General features: G+C 39.2%; 1 protein-coding gene, 1 long non-coding RNA gene and 1 pseudogene across 2 annotated transcripts in view; 1 reads left to right on the top strand and 2 right to left on the bottom strand.

The window, feature by feature from the left end:
- Positions 1-22,388, top strand: part of LOC132125468 (uncharacterized) — a 1,183,551-nt gene that overhangs the window by 260,164 nt on the left and 900,999 nt on the right. The window lies entirely within an intron of this gene.
- LOC132125471 (immunoglobulin kappa variable 3-15-like) overlaps positions 1-22,388 on the bottom strand; it is a 444,765-nt pseudogene that overhangs the window by 55,700 nt on the left and 366,677 nt on the right.
- Positions 10,052-10,931, bottom strand: LOC132125262 (uncharacterized). The gene is made up of 3 exons (XR_009426880.1): positions 10,812-10,931; positions 10,439-10,542; positions 10,052-10,155 (listed from the first exon to the last, which is right to left on the bottom strand). It is a non-coding gene; the product is annotated as an uncharacterized LOC132125262 (long non-coding RNA).

Below are 22,388 nucleotides of genomic sequence, written 5' to 3'. Positions count from 1 at the left end.
GGCGTGTCCATGGCGCCGTGACAAAATTCAAAGTCTCGCCATGGGAATAAAAGATGTTATAACTCAGGCATAACATGTCCGATCTTCCCCAAACTTCACATGTGTGATAAGAGTCCTGGCCTGAACACATCTGTAGGCCAATATTCCATCGGGTGTGGCAAAATGGCTCGATAGCGCCACCTATACACTTTCAACATAGCGCGCCTCGAGCTCCGTTTCACGTACATGTACAAAAATCGGTACACACATGTAACACACCAATACCTACAAAAAAGTCTGGCCCTGTCCCAAATCGCGCACTTCATTTGGACTTTCGGTCTCGTGGACTTGAAATGTGCGTGCTCGCCGAGTCTACGAGTCCGTAGGCCGTCCCATTCAGCATTTTAACGCTCCGAAGTGTGCTCAGCAGCGCCCCCTTTGTACCCTTGAAGCGATCTTCCGCGAAGCCCGCATAGAAGCAGGCTCCACGCACTTCAACTACCCAGGAATCCTTGCGAAAGACCAATCAGACAACAGATGGGAGGGTATTTCGCTCACGGACTGTAAACATGGCTTAGAAGAGAATATTTAAGTTTAAAAGTATCAATGTTTTTTATGACATAGGCGTACATTTTACCAGTTGTTACTTACAGTTATACAAACATTATCGACCAGTTGATATCTCAAACATAATAATAGCGCGTTAAATAATACGATCGCATTATGATTCATTACATAAATAGAACCGAATGTCATGGCTTTATGAGTCATATGAATATTGAAACCTATACATTTTTCTTAAACTCATTTTAATTTTGTGTTAAAATTTAACATTATGTATTATTATGTACAAATGTATTTATCATTTTAATAACCATGACATCTATTCTAATGCCCAGGTGGCATTTACAATTATAGAACTGTAAAAGCAGGCTGTGTATTTCACATGGACATATTATTTGGGAAATTAAAATTAATCCTGTGCTCTATGCTAAAGACTGTAATTTGTTTAATGATATTTGTGATATTTTTCTAATAAAGGGACTGATGAGATGACCTTTAAGTTTATTCAGCTCCGTATGGAGAGGGATAAGTCTTTCACGGGCATGAGGAACGCATCTACCAGACCTTCTTCCTGTTTCCGGCGTGACGATCGAGTCTGTCCCAAATTACCTCTCAATGCACCCTCGCGGACTCGCGCTAAGGGCCCTATAGGTCTGCACTACATGACGTCACCGAAGTGTGGACTCTGAGGAAGTCCACAAGTCCGGAGTGTGCCATTTGGGACAGGGCCTCTCTTGGTACGATATCCTAATCCCAACAGGAAGTCGGATATTTTGAATTTTCCCTGCAAAATTGGTGTTGTTTTTGCCATTTGTAGGGGTTGTACTTTAACGAACTCCTCCTAGAGATTTATTCAGATGAACACCAAACTTGGTCAGTGTAATCTAAAGCCATTTGCGATGTTAAATTGAGAAGGAATTGAGGTTTCGTTAAAGGGCGTGTCCATGGCGGCCTGACAAATTTCGATGTTTCGCCATGAAAAAGGAAGTTGCTGTAACTCAGACATACAATGTCCAATCTGCCCCAAACTTCACATGTTGGATAAGACTATTGACCTGAACAGATCTACATGCCAATATTCAGTTATAGTCATAGCGCCACCCATTGGCAACAGGAAGTGAAATATTTTACACTGCGACAAACTACTCATAGAAATTTTATGACATCAATGTTATTTTTGTGGTCAGTCTAATCTAAAGACCTGTGTGATGTTTAGTTGTGAAGATCTTGAGTTTTCGTTAAAAGGCGTGTCCATGGCGCCGTGACGAAGTTCGATGTGTTGCCATGGGAATAAAAGATGTTATAACTCAGGCATAAAATGTCCGATCTTGCCCAAACTTCACATGTGTGATAAGGGTCCTGGCCTGAACAGATCTGAAGGCCAATATTCCATTGGGTGTGGCAAAATGGCTCGATAGCGCCACCTATACACTTTCAACTGAGTGCATATACACTTTCAACGGAGTGCGCCTCAAGCTATGTTTCACGTACATGTACAAAAATTGGTACACACATGTAACACACCAATATCTACGAAAAAGTCTCTTGGTACGAAATCCGAATCCAAACAGGAAGTCGGTTATTTTGAATTTTCCCTGCAAAATTGGTGTTGTTTTTGCTATTTTCAGGGGTTGTACTTTAACGAACTCCTCCTAGAGATTTATTCAGATCAACACCAAACTTAGTCAGTTAAATCTAAAGGCCTTTGCGATGTTAAATTGCGAAGGACTTGAGGTTTCGTTAAAGGGCGTGTCCATGGCGGCCTGACAAATTTCGATGTTTCGCCATGAAAAAGAAAGTTGCTGTAACTCAGACATACAATGTCCAATCTGCCCCAAACTTCACATACTAGATAAGACTTCTGCCCTTAACAGATCTACATGCCCATATTCAGTTATAGTCATAGCGCCACCTGCTGGCAACAGGAAGTGACATGTTTTACGCTGTGACATACCACTCCTAGAAATCTTTTGACATTAATGTATTTTTTGTGGTCAGTCTAATCTAAAGGCCTGTGCAATGTTAAATTGTGGAGATCTTTAGTTTTTGTTAAAGGGCGTGTCCATGGCGCCATGACAAAATTTGATGTCTCGCCACAGCAAGAGAAGTTGTTGTAACTCAGGCATAAAATGTTCAATCTGCCCCAAACTTCACATGTTGGATAAGACTATTGACCTGAACAGATCTACATGCCAATAATCTGTTATCGTCATAGTGCCACCTATTGGCAACAGGAAGTGACATATTTTACGCTGAGACAAACTACTCCTAGAGATTTTATGACATCAATGTTATTTTTGTGGTCAGTCTAATCTAAAGACCTGTGTGATGTTTAGTTGTGAAGATCTTGAGTTTTCGTTAAAAGGCGTATCCATGGTGCCGTGAAGAATTTCGATGTGTCGCCATGGGAATAAAAGATGTTATAACTCAGGCATAAAATGTCCGATCTTGCCCAAACTTCACATGTGTGATAAGGGTCCTGGCCTGAACAGATCTGAAGGCCAATATTCCATTGGGTGTGTCAAAATGGCTCGATATCGCCACCTATACACTTTCAACTAAGTGCATATACACTTTCAACGGAGTGCGCCTCAAGCTATGTTTCACATACATGTACAAAAATTGGTAGACATATGTAAGACACCAATAGCTACAAAAAAGTCTCTTGGTACGAAATCCGAATCCCAACAGGAAGTCGGTTATTTAGAATGTTCCCTGCAAAATTGGTGTTGTTTTTGCCATTTTCAGGGGTTTTACTTTAACGAACTCCTCCTAGAGATTTATTCAGATCAACAGCAAACTTGGTCAGTGTAATCTTAAGCCCTTTGCGATGTTAAATTGCGAAGATCTTGAGGTTTCGTTAAAGGGCGTGACCATGGCGGCCTGACAAATTTCGATGTTTCGCCATGAAAAAGGAAGTTGCTGTAACTCAGACATACAATGTCCAATCTGCCTCAAACTTCACATGTTAGATAAGAATGCTGCCCTTAACAGATCTACATGCCTATATTTAGTCATAGTCATAGCGCCACCTGCTGGCAACAGGAAGTGTCATGTTTTACACTGCAAAGAACTACTCCAAGAAATTTTATGACATCAAAATTTTATTTAGGTCAGTCTAATCTAAAGGTCTTTGCAATGGTAAATTGTGGAGGTCTTTAGATTTTGTTAAAGGGTGTGTCTATGGCGCTGTGACAAAATTTGATGTCTCGCCATAGGAAGAGAAGTTGTTGTAACTCAGGCATAAAATGTTCGATATTTCCCAAACTGCACATGTTCGATAAGACTCCTGGCCTGAACACATCTGAAGGCCAATATTCCATTATAATGATAGCGCCACCTATTGGCAACAGCAAAATTGACACATATAAATGACTTTGACATATTTCACTTTTTATTTAAGATTTGAAATGAATATTTCTCACCGTTCACCTTTTATCTAAAGCCACACAATGGCGGTGAGCCCGGGTGCGAGGGCCCGTTCATCGCTGCTTGCAGCTTTAATTATTATTATTATTCTTCTTCTCTAAGATGAATCGCATTTTTGAGAGCCTAAACATGCTCGAAGAGTCATGAAACTTTGCACACACCTCAGAACTGGCGAAAATTTACGTCTGATATGGGTTTCAGAAGTGGGTGTGGCAAAATGGCTCGACAGCGCCACCTATACACTTTTAACGGAGTGCGCCTCAAGCTATGTTTCACGTACATGTACAAAAATCGGCACACACATGTAACACACCAATATCTACGAAAAAGTCTCTTGGTACGAAATCCGAATCCAAACAGGAAGTCAGTTATTTAGAATTTTCTCTGCAAAATTGGTGTTGTTTTTGGCATTTTCAGGGGTTGTACTTTAACGAACTTCTCCTAGAGATTTATTCAGATCAACATCAAACTTGGTCAGTTAAATCTAAAGGCCTTTGCGAAGGTAAATTGGGAAGATCTTGAGGTTTCGTTAAAGGGAGTGTCCATGGCGGCCTGACAAATTCCGATGTTTCGCCATGAAAAAGGAAGTTGCTGTAACTCAGACATACAATGTCCAATCTGCCCCAAACTTTGAATGTTAGATAAGACTTCTGCCCTTAATAGATCTACATGCCCATATTCAATTATAGTCATAGCGCCACCTGCTGGCAACAGGAAGTGACATATTTTACGCTGAGACAAACTACTCCTAGAGATTTTTTGACATTAATGTATTTTTGTGGTCAGTCTAATCTAAAGGCCTGTGTACTGTTAAATTGTGGCAATCTTGAGTTTTTGTTAAAGAGCGTTTCCATGGCAAAAATGACAAAATTTGATGTCTCGCCACAGCAAGAGAAGTTGTTGTAACTCGGGCATAAAATGTTTGATCTTCCCCAAACTTCACATGTTCGATAAGAGTGCAGCCCTGAACACATCTGAAGGCCAATATTCCATTATAGTGATAGCGCCACCTGCTGGCAACAGGAAGATTTGCACATATATGGAATAAACATTGATATATTCTACTTATATTTATGAGTTTAAACGCATATGACATATTTTACACTGCGACTAACTACTCCTAGAAATTTTATGACATCAATGTCTTTTTTGTGGTCAGTCTAATCTAAAGGCCTGTGCGATGTTAAATTGTGAAGATCTTGAGTTTTCGTTAAAAGGCGTGTCCATGGCGCCATGACGAAGTTCGATGTCTCGCCAAGGGAATAAAATATGTTATAACTCAGGCATAAAATGTCCGATCTTCCCCAAACTTCACATGTGTGATAAGAGTCCTGGCCTGAACACATCTGTAGGCCAATATTCCATCGGGTGTGGCAAAATGGCTCCATAGCGCCACCTGTACACTTTCAACGGAGTGCGCCTCAAGCTATGTTTCACGTACATGTACAAAAATCGGTACACACATGTAACACACCAATATCTACGAAAAAGTCTCTTGGTACGAAATCCGAATCCAAACAGGAAGTCAGTTATTTAGAATGTTCTCTGCAAAATTGGTGTTGTTTTTGGCATTTTCAGGGGTTGTACTTTAACGAACTCCTCCTAGAGATTTATTCAGATCAGCATCAAACTTGGTCAGTTAAATCTAAAGGCCTTTGCGATGTTAAATTGGGAAGATCTTGAGATTTCGTTAAAAGGAGTGTCCATGGCGGCCTGACAAATTTTGATGTTTCGCCATGAAAAAGGAAGTTGCTGTAACTCAGACATACAATGTCCAATCTGCCCCAAACTTTGCATGTTAGATAAGACTTCTGCCCTTAACAGATCTACATGCCCATATTCAATTATAGTCATAGCGCCACCTGCTGGCAACAGGAAGTGACATATTTTACGCTGAGACAAACTACTCCTAGAGATTTTTTGACATTAATGTATTTTTGTGGTCAGTCTAATCTAAAGGCCTGTGTAATGTTAAATTGTGGCAATCTTGAGTTTTTGTTAAAGAGCGTGTCCATGGCAAAAAGGACAAAATTTGATGTCTCGCCACAGCAAGAGAAGTTGTTGTAACTCAGGCATAAAATGTTTGATCTTCCCCAAACTTCACATGTTCGATAAGAGTGCAGCCCTGAACACATCTGAAGGCCAATATTCCATTATAATGATAGCGCCACCTGCTGGCAACAGGAAGATTGGAACATATATGGAATAAACATTGATATATTCTACTTATATTTATGAGTTTAAATGCATATTTCTCACCGTTCACCTATTTACTAAAGCCACTCGCTGCCGGTGAGCCCGGGTGCGAGGGCCCGTTCATCGCTGCTTGCAGCTTTAATTATTCTTCTTCTTTTTTTTCTTCTCCCGAATGAATCGCATTTTTGACGGCTTAAACATGCTCAAAAAGTCATGAAACTTTGCACACGCGTCAAACCTGGTGAAAATTTTCGTCTGATATAGGATTCAGAAGAGGGTGTGGCAAAATGGCTCGACAGCGCCACCTATACTAAGAAAATCAACAGCCTTCCAGCTATGTTTCACGTACATGCACGAAAATTGGCACACATATGTAACACACCAATACCTACAAAAAAGACTCTTGGAGCAAAATTCTAAACCCAACAGGAAGTCGGTTATTTTTAATATTATGAGCAAATTTTGTGTAATTTTGGTCATTTCCATGTGTTGTATTTTAACGAACTCCTCCTAGAGATTTCTTCAAATCAACACCAAATTTGTTATGCCTAATCTAAAGGCCTTTGCGATGTTAAATTGCGAAGATCTTGAGTTTTCGTTGAAGGGCGTGTCCGTGGCAGCCTGGCGAATTTCGATGATTCGCCATGAAAAATGAAGTTGCTATAACTCAGACATACAATGTCCAATGTGCCCCAAACTTCATATGTTTGATGAGACTCCGAACCTGAACAGATTGACATGCCCATATTCAGTTATAGTCATAGCGCCACCTATTGGCAACAGGAAGTGACATATTTTACACTGCGACTAGCTACTCCTAGAAATTTTATGACATCAATGTTTTTTTTTGCGGTCAGTCTAATCTAAAGGCCTGTGCGATGTTAAGTTGTAAAGATCTTGAGTTTTCGTTAAAAGGCGTGTCCATGGCGCCGTGACGAAGTTCGATGTCTCGACATTGGAATAAAAGATGTTATAACTCAGGCATAAAATGTCCGATCTTCCCCAAACTTCACATGTGTGATAAGAGTCCTGGCCTGAACACATCTGTAGGCCAATATTCCATCGGGTGTGGCAAAATGGCTCGATAGCGCCACCTATACACTTTCAACATAGCGCGCCTCGAGCTCCGTTTCACGTACATGTACAAAAATTGGTACACACATGTAACACACCAATACCTACAAAAAAGTCTCTTGGTATGAAATCCGAATCCCAACAGGAAGTCGGTTATTTAGAATTTTCTCTGCAAAATTGGCGTTGTTTTTGCCATTTTCAGGGGTTGTACTTTAACGAACTCCTCCTAGAGATTTACTCAGATCAACACCAAACTTGGTCAGTTAAATCTAAAGGCCTTTGCGATGTTAAATTGCGAAGATCTTGAGGTTTCGTTAAAAGGGCGTGTCCATGGCGGCCTGGCAAATTTCGATGTTACGCCATGAAAAAGGAAGTTGCTGTAACTCAGACATACAATGTCCAATCTGCCCCAAACTTCACATGTTAGATAAGACTTCTGCCCTTAACAGATCTACATGCCCATATTCAGTTATAGTCATAGCGTCACCTATTGGCAACAGGAAGTGAAATATTTTACGCTGCGACAAACTACTCCTAGAAATTTTATGACATCAATGTTATTTTTGTGGTCAGTCTAATCTAAAGACCTGTGTGATGTTTAGTTGTGAAGATCTTGAGTTTTCATTAAAAGGCGTGTCCATGGCGCCATGACGAAGTTTGATGTGTCGCCATGGGAATAAAAGATGTTATAACTCAGGCATATAATGTCCGATCTTGCCCAAACTTCACATGTGTGATAAGGGTCCTGGCCTGAACAGATCTGAAGGCCAATATTCCATTGGGTGTGGCAAAATGGCTCGATAGCGCCATCTATACACTTTCAACTGAGTGCATATACACTTTCAACGGAGTGCGCCTCGAGCTATCTTTCACGTACATGTACAAAAATCGGTACACACATGTAACACACCAATATCTACGAAAAAGTCTCTTGGTACGAAATCCGAATCCAAACAGGAAGTCAGTTATTTAGAATGTTCTCTGCAAAATTGGTGTTGTTTTTGGCATTTTCAGGGGTTGTACTTAAACGAACTCCTCCTAGAGATTTATTCAGATCAACATCAAACTTGGTCAGTTAAATCTAAAGGCCTTTGCGAAGTTAAATTGGGAAGATCTTGAGATTTCGTTAAAGGGAGTGTCCATGGCGGCCTGACAAATTTAGATGTTTCGCCATGAAAAGTTAAGTTGCTGTAAGTTGCTGTTGCATACAATATCCAATCTGCCCCAAACTTCGCATGTTAGATAAGACTTCTGCCCTTAACAGATCTACATGCCCATATTCAATTATAGTCCTAGCGCCACCTGCTGGCAACCGGAAGTGACATATTTTACGCTGAGACAAACTACTCCTAGAGATTTTTTGACATTAATGTATTTTTTTGGTCAGTCTAATCTAAAGGCCTGTGTAATGTTAAATTGTGTCAATCTTGAGTTTTTGTTAAAGAGCGTGTCCATGGCAAAAATTACAAAATTTGATGTCTCGCCACAGCAAGAGAAGTTTTTGTAACTCAGGCATAAAATGTTTGATCTTCCCCAAACTTCACATGTTCGATAACAGTGCAGCCCTGAACACATCTGAAGGCCAATATTCCATTATAATGATAGTGCCACCTGCTGGCAACAGGAAGATTGGCACATATATGGAATAAACATTGATATATTCTACTTATATTTATGAGTTTAAACGCATATTTCTCAACGTTCACCTAATTACTACAGCCACTCGCTGCCGGTGAGCCCGGGTGTGAGGGCCCGTTCATCGCTGCTTGCAGCTTTAATTTTTATTTGTTTTACTTTTTTGGCCACCTTTTTTTCTCTTTTTGTCAAATTCTGACCAAGAAAAATGTAAATAAAAAATACACATTAATCAAATTATTACGTTCATAAAAAGGATATATAACAGTGGTTGGGTACGAACCCAGTATCCCCAAAAGCTTCACACAGCAAGTAATTTCACAGTAATTTCTTACCACTGTTTCTGCCAGAAGACATTTCTGATGTCATTGTCCTGATGTTCCCAGCCAGCTTTCTAAGGTAGGTGCAGTGCTGTCTCATCTCCCTCATCACAATGATTCTTTCCTCTTCAAGCCGCACTTTTGACATGTACGCATCAATCTCTTCTTCTTGGTGAGGATGTTGCTGGATTCTGAAATCACATAAATAAAATCTCTACAATACAAATCTGACCTGTACATTCTAAACAGCAGGCAAAACAGAAGTAGTGTATGTACCTCCCAAAACCTGGTGTCGGGTGCAAAAATTTAAAAAGTTGGCTTATTAAGGTATAAAACGTTAGAAAGACACCCACACACTAAAGATTATCTCCCTTGTTCTTTATTTCAAGAACTCCTACTCAACTGATTAAGAGCTTTAAATACTTCAGCCATCTCACAAGTAATGTAGGCCTGATGAAGATCTCGTGGTCAAAATGACTTGTCCTAATAAAGAATAAGTGAGTAAATCCTTAGTGTAGCAGTCAGGAAGGTAAATTGCAAAATGAAAATAGATATAGATACATTTTTATAATTCGATTATTTGAAAGTGCAGACCCAAACATCAACAGATATAGGACAATATGAATATTTTCTCTCAAAACATCTCTGTACAAAAACTGTAGAAAAAAACTGAAAAATTATTCTGCACACACACATACACACACACACACACACACACACACACACACACACACACACACACAAATAGCCTTAGAGACAAATGGTTACACACCACTGCTGTGCACTTCCCATGGCCATATTAGACTGTCTGCCCCACTGTCTCCACCCCCCACAGAGAGTCCGCTGCCCACCTTCTCCTCATCTGGCACCTGCTCATTGTAGAGCTTGATTGCTTGCAAAAGTTTTCTCTTCTCTTCCCACATTTTCCTTCAATGCAAATGTCGAATTTTGTTGCTGTCTATAAAAATTACGAAACACAAAAAAACACAATGCACAAGAATGTTTATGCAGATATCAGAAATTAATATGAAACAGTAATACTTAGAACTAACTTAGGAAATAATATATCTAAATGTAAACAAAAAACTGATTAACTTAAAATGCATAATTGGCTTAATATCTGTAAAATTAAGAGAAAGACACCTTAAAATTAAGGAAAATTTGTTAATTCCACAAAAATCCAGATGATACATCTGCAAGTCATAAAAATAACAAATATATTAGATGAGTTGTCAACATACCAGTCTGATTATAAAGGCTGGCTTTTTTTGATGAACACCAAGAAACATTTGTTCAATTGATTTCTGAAGGTTATGTTGTTCATCACATCTGGTACCTACCGAATCTTAAAGCAACAATAATACAAGTAAATGATTATGATGTATTTTAGGCTTTACCTTAAAAGAGTTTCAATACCAATTTTAAGATAATTTAGAACTTCAAATCAGTGTTTACAGTCTCAGTGGAGTTCACAAGCCCACAAGTTTATAGCAAACAAAACAGAATGACAAGTCCTTACTCAATTCTAATGCATGGCAAAGATTCTCAGATATACACATGATTACCACACTGCAATAGTAAACTACTTAGATGACTGTCCATAAAATACTGTACCCTCAGTAGCCCACTGTCTGACATCATGTACCCACTGAAGCACAGTGTTCTGAGGACACCCTAGTTCACTTCTCAAATCCTCAAGTCTCTGAGACTCAGCCTCAGCCTTTTTTAAAGTCTGGTGTAAAAAATAAAAGATGAACCAGGTTTTTAACTTTGCAATCTTAAAAACTGAAAAAATTATGAAAAGCTTTGTATTCATAACTTAAGGCATAGCATCATACCTTGATGTATCTGCTGGATAATGCAAGATGAAGGCCTTCCCGCGTCCGTCGGTTCCACCCCATAGCATGGATCGTTAGCATGTCATTCCTGGCTTTTAACAACAGAATTATGTGATGGAGAGTAGTCCTATTAAAGCTCATGGTATTTCAGTTCATCCACACATTGACCATTGAGTTTTATTTCAAGAGAGACGGAATGCAGTTTTATTAATGTAATCTCCTTAATGTATGTAATTTATGCAATATCCAACAAAGTTTTAGACAAAGAATAAAAATAATAAAAAGAAGAAAGAATAAAAGAAAGGTTTTCTAAAATAATATAAATAACCTGTTACATTTATGAACTTTCTGTTCCCTTATTTTGTCACCTTCCTCCTTGTTTTGGTTAATTGATTATTCCCCACCTGTCTCCAGTTCCCTCATTACCTTCTGTGTGTTCAAATACCCGTTCTGTTCAGTTCCTCCTCGTCCGTGATTAAATGTGACTTGTATGTGTATGTGAATGTCAATGCTGTTATTTGTTATATTATATCGTCAGTAAACTCATCATTTCATCCCGATCCTCCTCTAGATCTTTGTCTTTCGTTTAGCACTACACCTATTTGTAACTGAATCACGGACCCAACAGTATAGTTTATTTAGTGGCGTTTTTCTTTCTTTTTGGTTTTTTATTTTTGTTTTCCTCCCTCTCCCGGAATGGCCATCCCAGCAGTCCGTCTCCTATGCCTGGAGCAACTGGACCGTTCGCTGGAGGACCATACCAGGGACTTTCTCGATCTGGCGTGCCTTACCCACTTCCCCCGACCACTCGCTCTCCAACTTCTTCTACACCGGCCTGAGCGAGCGGAGTAAGGCACGCCTACCAGCGAACGGTCCCCGAGAGGATTTCACCGCTTTTGTGGAGTGGGTTCTGGGGAAAAATGGATCTTCATTTACCATCAGCGCGGCCGAAGAGGATATCTCCAGCCCCACTCCCGACCCAGAGACCAGCCAGCCACCATCAAGGCACACGGAGCCAGAGCCCACCGCAGCCACAGAGCCCGAGCCAATGCAGGACCTCGAGAGCGCGACTGACCAGGTGTGTGAGCCGGCAACACCGTGCATCGTGGGAGTCTTAGTGGAGATCGAGGGCGTGGATGACCGCCCTTCCCACACTTCCGTGACTGAGGGTGAGCTGTATGCGGTCTCGGGAAAGAATATGGAGCATCGTGTCACAATTTGCAGGGGCAAAATGGTTCAGCAAGTTGGACGCTTCTACAGGATTCTGGCAGATGAAGCTGGATGAGGAGTCATCAAGACTCTGCACCTTTAACACCCCTGAGGGCAGATACAGGTTTCTGAGGTTACCAAATGGCATACTCTCAGCTCCAGAGGTATATCACAAAACCATTAGAATGATCTAAGAGCACATAAAAGGTGTGGAAACAATGATGGACGACATCATAGTCTATGGCGCAACCAAAGAGGAGCATGACACCAGACTTCGAGAGGTACTTGAAGTGACTCGTAAAGTCAATCTTAAGCTCAACAAAGAGAAATGTGAATTTGGAATGAAATCACTAACCTTTCTAGGAGATGTCATCTCGGAGGAGGGCATAAAGCCTGACCCTAAGAAAACAACTGCAATTGAAAACATGGAGAGACCACAGAACAAAGATGATGTTAGATGCTTTCTTGGTATGGTTACATACCTGGCAAAATTAATACCACAGCTTTCTGCACAGTCTGCGCCACTTCGTAGTCTACTGGAACAAAAAAACAAATGGATGTGGTCACATGAACAAGAAACCTGCTGGAAAACTTTGAAAGGCAGAGCCTCTTATTCCACATCTTGTAACAAGTAGGCCTTACTACAAGGTTGGAGCAGATTTATTTGACTGTGATGGGAAGAGTCACATTGTAGTAACAGACTACTACTCTAATTATCCAGAGGTGGCCACACTGCAGTCTACTGCTAGCAAAGCAGTCATTGCCTTCATGAAGTCCACGTTTGCTCGCCATGGTGTCCCCTGTGTAGTCTTTACAGACAACGGACCTCAGTTTTCTAGTAGTGAATTTAAGAAGTTTTCAGAGGAATGGGGTTTTCGCCATGATACATCCAGTCCAAATTACCCCAGATCAAATGGACTGGCAGAGAATGCCGTGAAAATAGTGAAAGGACTCATGCGCAAGGCACATGCTGGTAATGAAGACTTTCATAGAAGTCTCATGATCTACAGAAGTGCACCACTGGAGAACGGGTTGTCCCCAGCTCAGATGCTCATGGGTAGAAGAATTCGAACAAATTTGCCCATTAGAGAGGATCTTCTGGACACTCCACACACTAGTCAAGTGAAAAATTTTAAGCTGAAACAAAAAATCAAACAAAAGAGGTTGTATGATAGAAAAGCGAAACCACTGACAGCCCTGAAACCGGGAGACACCGTCAAAATAAGGAACCACAATACAGGTATGTAGTCTCATGAGGGCAAATTGAAAAAACAAGTGGCTCCAAGGTCTTATGAGATTTTGACAGATGGCGGAACAACACTGCGACGGAACAGAATTGATTTATGTCCTAAGCAAAGCTCTAAAACAGAGATGCAGGATCCAACAACAACAGCGGTAACCTCTGAGTCGATGGTTACAGAGAATGGACAGGTTGCAGAGACAGTACCAGAGACAATGAAGGAACAAAGACCAAAAAGAAACGTTAAACCTCCAGAAAGACTGATTAAAGTTATGTGAAGTGTTGAGGTACAAGGGACTTTAGTTTCTATGGTAAAAAAGGAATAGGTAGTAAAATCAGTTAATAGTGATTCAAAGTTATATCGCATATTAATATTGTTGTTACTGTCGATGAGACTCACTATGCAATAACAAAGTATAAGTGTTCTAAAAATTCATTTCTTTATATATATATATATATATATATATATATGTGTTGTTTTTTTCTCTCTCTTTAGGGGAGAGATGTGTTGTTATGCATGGGTGCTTTGAAGAGGTGTGTCCAAAGGTGAAAGGTGATAAAAATAAAAGATGGTTGACACGGCTAAAGGATGACTGTGTTCGGGTCTGTCTGTAAAGTAAAAGCAAAACACATTCCATGTCAAATCAGTCAGAATCCAGGAAAGTGGTTGCAGCAACATCTCAGATGAAGAGTTTTTCTATATTATATTTGGGTCCCAAAACCAAGGCCTGTAAAAATATTCATATTTTTGTCAGTCCTTGAGATTGTCATTCTTATAGCATCAAAAACACTATAAGAGAACCATGTTTGGGCATTAATATCTTAAAGTGTTATTCATTGCCTCACCAAACTTTCCAGGATGGAAAACAAACATGTTCTTAGTATAACTGAATCAAAGTTTGTACTGCATGCCTATTGAGATTCTACAAGGCCCTAGATTTGGGTAAATGGCTAAACCCCTGATACTGAGGGTATTATAAACTCATTTTCTGCATCCGTATGATATCAATCATTACATTTTCTTTAAGCGCAATCTTGTATTAATCGTGTGTCAATATTTGAGGTCTCTATCACTAATGGTCATGATTACCATTATTACCATCACTAATGAATGAAGCCTATATATTCTATGAGACACTAGCAGGAGAAGACCAGGGTTGATTTGGAGGTCCAAACACACCCTTGCCATGAAAAACAGACGCGGAACGGACTATTTTCTTTAGCGGGAGCAATACAATAGTTTTTAAAATCAATAAACTCATTTTCAAATCAATATTTTGTGTCAAATTATTAATTATTTTGTAGGTAGCAATGTAATAAGTGGGATCATGTATAGCGAGGCGGTTATAGCGAATAACAACCCCTTCAGGCTGATTTTTCACCAGCAATGACTGCAAACTCACCTATTGGCCGCTCATCATGTTGAAAACGTCCCTTCCCATTCTTCTCTTCTGTTTCCATGTCGGTGGCGGCGCCAAGCAAGTCGCTAACAGCGCCACCTGCTGTTGTGGAGTGCGAAATACATGACAGTTTACTAGCATGTGTGTGGATCTGAAGGCATTTGCGTGTGGATCAGTAAGGCGAAACATTTGTGCCAAAAGTCACGTGACAGTTTAGAATTTTGTTTTGTACGTGAAGGATTTTGTTTTGTACTTGAAGGTTTTTTTTTTTTAATTGAAGGATTTTTTTTGTACTTAAAAGATTTTAGTTTGTACTTTTAGGATATTTTTGTCATTGAAGGAATACGTTTCTTTGTCAATGTAAAACGTACTGTATTTGTTTGATAGCTACGTGTTTTATTTGCAGAACAAAATGCATTAGTTTGTGATGTTTTGTATTTGCAAACAAAATTTGTTTGTTTGTGAATCGTTGGGTGTGAGTAAAACACATTTTGTGTGTGTGTGAGGTTTTGGCAAGATTCTCACTCTATACAAGACCCTCTTCATCCAGTTTGCTTGTTCTTCTGGCAGTTTCATGTGCAGCAGACCACTGACTGGCTCCACAGATCCCTCTGCCAGCAGTCTGCATGACAAAATAATTCTGGTTAAATGTTGTGATTTTTTTTCCTACTAGTTAGTTCCTGTATCAGGATTACAGGTTACATCACACAAATTCACACCATCACTGTAATCCTTTGAGACATTGAAGATTTACTTTCAGACTACTAATAAAGGTTTTGTCAGAGCTCAGGGAGCGACAGAAAGTGCATCCTCCCCTTTCTCTACTCCAGCTACACAAGCTATATGAAAGGCAGGGTAACAAACTGCATGCACAGTCACTATCTATTACATAGACCTGCTATTATAAAATGAATGACCAAGTTACTAAACTAATGACTTTGGGTGCCACCACATATACCATGTATCTAATTTCAAACCTCAACACAAGATTGGTTGGAAGACCGCAACATATTGCTTGTAATGTCCGTAACAAACTAAGATACTAGTCTGTATTATACAAGCATACACCCAGTGGTCTTGAGGGATACATTAACTATTTAATAAAGCAACAATCACACTTTTATAAAAATCAGACATTATATATTTTACTAACACTTTTCATTTTACTCCTGATCTCATCAACAAAATGGTGTACATCAGTGTCCTTGGCAATGAAGGTACCATCAAAATATGGTTCTTCTGACCTTAATAGATTAAGAAAAAGATTATGAGTGTCAGACATTATTTTTCTGTTAATTTTACAGTTTAAAGTAAAATACAAGTGTAAAACAACTAACCCTTTTGACTGACAAAATCGGTATAGTTTACTGTTGCCATCTGCACAAAGAGCAAGGGTGTTGGGTAAACATGCCGGGCAGGTGAAGTGCTCTACACTCGTTATTTTCTCACACTGGTACTGGCAGAATGTGTATTCCATAAAGCTTTTTTGGAGAACATCTCCACGTATTTTCCCAGCCTGTATGTTTGATTAGTGAAGAAAAAAAATGAAATAGCTACATTAATATTCTTCCATCTATACTTAAGGACAACTTTTATCCACACTGATCTTACCCTTCCAGAGTGACAGGTCCTCCTCTCCAACATCTGCAAAAACCTTGTCTTGATAAACTGTGTGCAATAGTTTTCATTTCTTCAAATGTCCTGAAGATATCCACTGAAAACAGCATGTCAGCATTCACAGATGCTGGCCAATACACACTTCTTATGAAAGTGACGTGACATTCAGCCAAATATGGTGACCCATTCTCAGAATTTGTGCTCTGCATTTAACCCATCCGAAGTGCACACACACAGAGCAGTGAACACACACACACTGTGAACACACACCCGGAGCAGTGGGCAGCCATTTATGCTGCGGCGCCCGGGGAGCAGTTGGGGGTTCGGTGCCTTGCTCAAGGGCACCTAAGTCGTGGTATTGAGGGTGGAGAGAGAACTGTACATGCACTCCCCCCACCTACAATTCCTGCCGGCCCGAGACTCAAACTCACAACCTTTCGATTGCCAGTCCGACTTTCTAACCATTAGGCCACGACTTCCCACCTATTATTAGGTCTCTCATGTCAGGTGACCACTGTGCCAGACATACTTTGCACAACAAATTTGGCAAATTCAAATCATACCGGCCTAAAATTAAAATATAGAACAATATTTGGTTATACTTTAAAACACAAAAGAACAAGAATGAATTAAAATATAAAACCATAGGTTGTTACCATTTATGGAAACCAAAATGATTGCTCTGCAGCTGATTCAGTGGTGTTTACAGGGTCACAAGTACATAAATGGACAGGTCTCACTGTAGGCAATAAACGCACTGAAAAGAAAAGGTCCATAATTAGTGAGAAAGCATAAAAAATGTCCAATTATGATTGTATTTTAAATAAAAGAAAAAAAAATCACCACTTCACCAAAAAGGTTCAGAACACTACCTTGATTGACCAGTGTATATTTCCCATCTTTTATTACACAGCACTCTGTTGGATCAATGGGCTTGTAAATTCCCTCAATGCAGGACTCCCTGTTATGAAGGGTGAGTTTTTTGTGTATGTGTATGTCACAATCCATACACAGCCACTCTTCTGGCATCCAGTCTTTGCAGCGAATGATGGCAGGAGATGTGCAGTGCCTGCAGTTCTGTTCTGGAACCAAACTGCAGGACAGCGAGCAGTTAATGTGATGGGACCTTGCTTTCTGCCACTCCACTTGGGCTACAGATTGGCGCAAGGACCAAGATTTGGATGTTGATGGATTCTTGTTTGTGCCATGAACATTTGCTGAGGTCAGAATGTCCTGCAATTGACGCATCTCACTCTCTGTAAAACAGAAACAACAACAAGAAAAATAATAATTCCTTTCAGGCTTATTGCTAAGTTGCTTAATTAAAGTAAGATGACATCTTACCAAATAAATGTTCAGAGCCGTTTGATTGAGTAACTGTGGGAACCTCCGTAGCTGACTCAAAAGTAGTAGCATCTTCACTGCCAACTACAAATACTACTAAAAATTTAGTTAGAAATTAAAGAGGTAACACTTTTTTTTGTCTTATTAACATAATACAGCAGGGGATCTCAACTCTGGCTCCAAGTTTAGCTCCAACCTTGATCAAACCTGCATTTACCTCTCTAGTAATCCTGAAAACCTTGTTTATCTTATTCAGGTGTGTTTGATCATGTTTGGAGCTAAAGGACCAGAGATGAGAAACCCAGTAATACAGTGTTTGTATAGTGACTTAAGTCTATAATACACGTGACTATTTAGCATTTCTAACAATTTAATTGCTCTCTTAAAGTTTTTTCCCCCTCATAATCTGCAAATAATCTGGAAATGTTAGCAGCATTTAATTTACTACCACAAAAGTGAGAGAAAATTTACAGTACTGGAATATTCTTACTCCATGTTTAATGGATCAATAAAGTGAAATGGAGGTTATTTTTCAATCCACTTAACAGAAGAACATGAGAACAATGGGGAACAAAATCCTTGCATCAAATTTTGTATGAACATACCCCACATGAAAAAAAATCGTATTAGTTTATAGTTAATACTACAACCCGAATTCCGGAAAAGTTGGGACGTTTTTTAAATTTTAATAAAATGAAAACTAAAGGAATTTCAAATCACATGAGCCAATATTTTATTCACAATAGAACATAGATAACGTAGCAAATGTTTAAACTGAGAATTTTTACACTTTTATCCACTTAATTAGCTCATTTAAAATTTAATGCCTGCTACAGGTCTCAAAAAAGTTGGCACGGGGGCAACAAATGGCTAAAAAAGCAAGCAGTTTTGAAAAGATTCAGCTGGGAGAACATCTAGTGATTAATTAAGTTAATTGATATCAGGTCTGTAACATGATTAGCTATAAAAGCTTTGTCTTAGAGAAGCAGAGTCTCTCAGAAGTAAAGATGGGCAGAGGCTCTCCAATCTGTGAAAGACTGCGTAAAATAAAAGTGGAAAACTTTAAAAACAATGTTCCTCAACGTCAAATTGCAAAGGCTTTGCAAATCTCATCATCTACAGTGCATAACATCATCAAAAGATTCAGAGAAACTGGAGAAATCTCTGTGCGTAAGGGACAAGGCCGGAGACCTTTATTGGATGCCCGTGGTCTTCGGGCTCTCAGACGACACTGCATCACTCATCGGCATGATTGTGTCAATGACATTACTAAATGGGCCCAGGAATACTTTCAGAAACCACTGTCGGTAAACACAATCCGCCGTGCCATCAGCAGATGCCAACTAAAGCTCTATCATGCAAAAAGGAAGCCATATGTGAACATGGTCCAGAAGCGCCGTCGTGTCCTGTGGGCCAAGGCTCATTTAAAATGGACTATTTCAAAGTGGAATAGTGTTTTATGGTCAGACGAGTCCAAATTTGACATTCTTGTTGGAAATCACGGACGCCGTGTCCTCCGGGCTAAAGAGGAGGGAGACCTTCCAGCATGTTATCAGCGTTCAGTTCAAAAGCCAGCATCTCTGATGGTATGGGGGTGCATAAGTGCATACGGTATGGGCAGCTTGCATGTTTTGGAAGGCTCTGTGAATGCTGAAAGGTATATAAAGGTTTTAGAGCAACATTTGCTTCCCTCCAAACAACGTCTATTTCAGGGAAGGCCTTGTTTATTTCAGCAGGACAATGCAAAACCACATACTGCAGCTATAACAACAGCATGGCTTCGTCGTAGAAGAGTCCGGGTGCTAACCTGGCCTGCCTGCAGTCCAGATCTTTCACCTATAGAGAACATTTGGCGCATCATTAAACGAAAAATACGTCAAAGACGACCACGAACTCTTCAGCAGCTGGAAATCTATATAAGGCAAGAATGGGACCAAATTCCAACAGCAACACTCCAGCAACTCATAGCCTCAATGCCCAGACGTCTTCAAACTGTTTTGAAAAGAAAAGGAGATGCTACACCATGGTAAACATGCCTCGTCCCAACTATTTTGAGACCTGTAGCAGAAATCAAAATTGAAATGAGCTCATTTTGTGCATAAAATTGTAAACTTTCTCAGTTTAAACATTTGCTATGTTATCTATGTTCTATTGTGAATAAAATATTGGCTCATGTGATTTGAAAGTCTTTTAGTTTTCATTTTATTAAAATTTAAAAAACGTCCCAACTTTTCCGGAATTCGGGTTGTACTATACTATATTCATTTATAGTAAATAATAATTTTTGAACCATACTAAAGTTTTTTTGAACCATAATATATTATTAAAGTACTTGAATTAATTTGGTGTGGTAATTCTATAGTTGCTGTGGTAATATAACAACTATAGTAATATAAACAAAATACTGTACAAGGTTTATATTATACTAGAATACACTACAGTTTACTGAATTAAAAACTAAAGTATACTACAGTATTTATTACAGTTTATCAGTTCACTATAGTTAATACTACAGTAAGCTGTAGCAAAAGTGTTGTGAATACTATAATATATACAGTATACCATAATAAACTTTACTATAGTAGTAGTATTTTTTCATGTGGGGACACTGATTGCTTCACTTTCATTTGATACCTTTGGATTTGCTAAGCATTACAGTAGTTGTGCTGAAGTTAACATCTCAGGATGCGTTAACAGTCTTAGTTTGATAACAAATACACATTTAAAAATAGATAAAGCCAATAACATAAGTAAAAGATATACCATCGGGTGTTTCTGATGGCACAGTTTAACATGCAGGAATTAAATGACAAACTTATTAAAAAGAACATCCTTTTGAGTTAAAAAGCTTAAATCTATATACAATAGGCGCAGTTACACTCTGTTAAGAAAGATTGGGTTGTAGGGGTGATCACAAATAATCTCAGAAGACATGGTCCACCTGTAGCTGAAGCTCGTTTTCGTCTCTCCACTTCTGCTTCTTTTAAGCAGTGGGTGTCCTTCAGCATCTTTCTCCAGCCATCGGACATGCAATTTATTACAGGCGGATGTTGCTTTGCCCTTGGCTTCCTTTGCCTTGCATGACAGAAAGAGAGCATTGTATGATAACACTGAAATTATGTGCTCTAATTCCCACTATTTAATAGTACAACCAAAACTGCAAGATCACTGTCTCAATAAATATACTCACCTTTTTTTGAGCAAGAAGCATGTCTGCGAGGAAAATAGCATCCTCTGTTTTCCCTCTGTTTTGCTGAGAAGACATTTCAACAATCCTATATTGCAAAGGAAGATAACAAAAAAATGGATAGACAAAAAGGAGGATTGTGGACGAGGTGTAGGGAGGCTATAGGGAAAGTCAGGAAAAACAAAAAGGCAGGCTGAAAGAGAGTAAGGTGAAAGAAAAATAAAGAACCACAGGACAGTGAAGTTTTGAGAGAGAGGGGGGTGGGGGTGTGTTACAAGTAGTATAGAAGGAGCTCTTTAAAGAGCTGTTGGTTTTCTTGCAAATGGATTCACTAGGTGAAGGTAACACAAGGGAAAAGGTGGTTTGTAAGAACAGGAGCTGTAGGACAAAGGAAAACAAAAACAGTTAACTCTCTTGCAGCAAGGCTTCCTGGATTAGTCACATGCAAAACTGCAACAAAATAAAGAAGGTAATTGTGATGCTGTTATTGCACAATGAATATTTAGCATGCAAACTGTATAAATGGAACAGTTGATCAGAATTCATAGAAATGACTGACATATATCGTTTAGCCTATAGAATAATTATCAAATTACTGCAAGCTTATGACACTTATAAATAGGAGTGCATACCAGAACAGAAAGTACACTGGACGCAGAGAAATGATGTAAATTTAATGCAAGTGCGCATAACATATCAAGCAGCAGGGAAAATGCGCTGGGCAAATAAAAAACTGTAATACTATATATGATTTCGATAACAGGGCAACAAAAAAAAATTATATAATAAATAAATAAAAAAATAAAATGTAATTATTCATTCACTGCTGCGCTTTATGAACAGCGCTAAAAACCGGCAGTGCAAAATAGGTTACTATTTTATTTAATCAGAACACCATAATACTAATAATACTATAATTATTGTTTATTTATTTTGTGTTATTATTGCAAAAAGCTTTAACGTTACAGTCCACACAGGCAAATATGACGTTTGCTAGACGCTAGTTAATTCAGGATTTATTGAATGACCGCACTCTAAGGAAGAAATATATGGCTTAAAATATGACCCAGCCAGGCCATGACAGGCTGGTTCTGAGGTTGCGTCCAGGCACTGACCTGTCTGTAGCCTAATATGGTGATGTTATATTGCTAAAATTACAATAAAGACCTAATATCGACACAACAATCATACGCTTACCTTGCGCAGGAATTTTTTGAGAATGCACTAAATCACTTATATTTGGTCCGTAGAGTTGTTGGCTTTGAGAAAATTATCGCCCCTGCTGGTATTCTATTGGTAACTTCACCTTCATACATGCGTGTAACTTTCACGCCTAGAGGAGGCAAAGCGTGACAC

This window comes from Carassius carassius, chromosome 43 (assembly GCF_963082965.1).
Source record: "Carassius carassius chromosome 43, fCarCar2.1, whole genome shotgun sequence".
Lineage (NCBI taxonomy): Eukaryota > Metazoa > Chordata > Actinopteri > Cypriniformes > Cyprinidae > Carassius > Carassius carassius.
Note: the sequence above shows the minus strand (reverse complement) of the source record. Positions and strands in the feature narration are given on the sequence as shown.